The sequence below is a fragment of the Mycteria americana genome, chromosome 9, assembly GCF_035582795.1.
Source record: "Mycteria americana isolate JAX WOST 10 ecotype Jacksonville Zoo and Gardens chromosome 9, USCA_MyAme_1.0, whole genome shotgun sequence".
Lineage (NCBI taxonomy): Eukaryota > Metazoa > Chordata > Aves > Ciconiiformes > Ciconiidae > Mycteria > Mycteria americana.
Genome location: NC_134373.1, coordinates 33,614,557 through 33,616,480, shown reverse-complemented (window position 1 = coordinate 33,616,480; position 1,924 = coordinate 33,614,557).

Genomic DNA, 1,924 nt, shown 5'->3' with positions numbered 1-1,924 from the left:
CCCAGGGCAATAGAAAATGGGAAAGGAGGGTGAAAATAAAGCTACAGAATAGCCCGTATTATACTAGCTACATACTATCTGCTCACTTCAAAGAAATAAAATGCTTTTAAGTTTCTGCTAACTGTCCAATTGGCAAGGGATTGTTCAGAATGCAGGTCTGGATATCTGCAGAGTTTCTCTGACTACAAACAACTGCTTAAATATGTATACATTGCTTTTTTCTTCTGCAAGTCCTGAGGAAAGCAGTTGATCTTTTAAGAGGCGCAGTAACAGTTGAACATGTTTCTTAAGATGACCATGACAGAAACGTTCTCACAGTTTACAAGTGAAAGCATTCACAGTTCAGGTTAAATCAAGCATAGATAATTCTTAGGAACTGTTATCCATCAGCTAAATTTCAATGTTTAGTAAAGATGGAGTAAGTGTTCAGAAACAATGGTGATTAACCAGAGTTGATCTCTTTTTTTTTTTTTTTTTTTACAGCAGTATCCTCTTTCCTCCCTTCTCCTCCAGATTTTCCTGGTCATCCCAATGGAAATTAGTCATGCTTCTCCATTCTCCAGTGGTAGATGCCAGCCTTCAAAGAAGTGAACCTCCTTTCTGTTTAAGTGATCCTCCTTTCTGTGTTTTAAGGCTTTTATGGGCCAGGTTTCAGTGTGCAGAGAAGGTAAGAAAAAGCTGTTACCTTGCCCTAAATTGTTCCTAAAATACAAAGGGGCTGTTTTAACAGCTAGTAATGCACAGACCTCTGTGCATTATATCCCTCCAGTGGTGACACCAGGATGCCTCAGAATATGAGGTTGACTCTTCTCAAGGCGATAAGCTATCAGAGGCAATCCAGCTGTGTCTAAGAACATGAAATTTGGCTAAATAATTAGAAGTCTTAATTTTTCATGTATGAGGCCACTTAAGTATTCTCCTGGTTGACTACAGAACACTTTCAGAAATGGGATATAAACTATAAGAATTATAACCTGCAGTTGGTGGTTATTCACAGTTCTATGCCTGTTCAGTGTTTCATGAAAAGGACTGAGATATTACAGAAAATAAATTGGAAGAAAAAGGAATGATGTAATGGAAATTGTGCTTTTGGTGTAGCATTACCCAGTGCACTGGAATATTTCTGATGGTTGTGTTTATCTGGATTATCATTTATAATATACTGAACCAGAGCATAAATTTTGGAGTGCATTTTTATGTATAAAAGACATATATATAGTTGTCTCTAATAGATTGCTAATACCTGTTAATAAACACTCAGATGCTTTATAGGGTCTTTTTTAAGGATCAGCCAGCAGGATTCAACAGCTATTGTGTGAAATGTCAACATTCAACATCAGCGCTATTTAAAACAGCATCGGTGCAAAATTCAGCCTCATGTTTGTACAAACTGTGGAAAACAGTTTATTAAGGCATCTTTTAATTTGCTTTCTTATGCCTCTACTAAAGATGCAAATCACAGTCTTTTGAAGGAAATGTAGCATTCAATTCTAGATTAATCCCATGAATGTGCAGATTGAGTTTACATACAGATTGCAAACTAAGATCAATTAATATTCTATGTTACATTCTAATGTTAATTTGTGAATTGCCTTATTTTGGGAATCAAAGAGCTGCATTCTTACTCATTTCAGTGGGAAAGTAAGAATGTGTAAATTGATATGCAGAATGTGACAAGTTTATTTCCATTCACTGCAAATAAAATTGCTGCTGCTTCCCTTGTTTGGAAAGGATTAATTGCCTAAATGACGATGCAACAGTTTTACCAATTAAGATATATCTATCTTGCCTGAAAAAGCCTGTCTTATTAGCAAGGTTAATAAACACTGACTCACACTTTAGCTTTTCTCTCTTTTATTACATAAGAAATGAGCATTAACTTCTAAATCGAATAAAAGGTGCATTTTAAAAATGAAGAAAATGT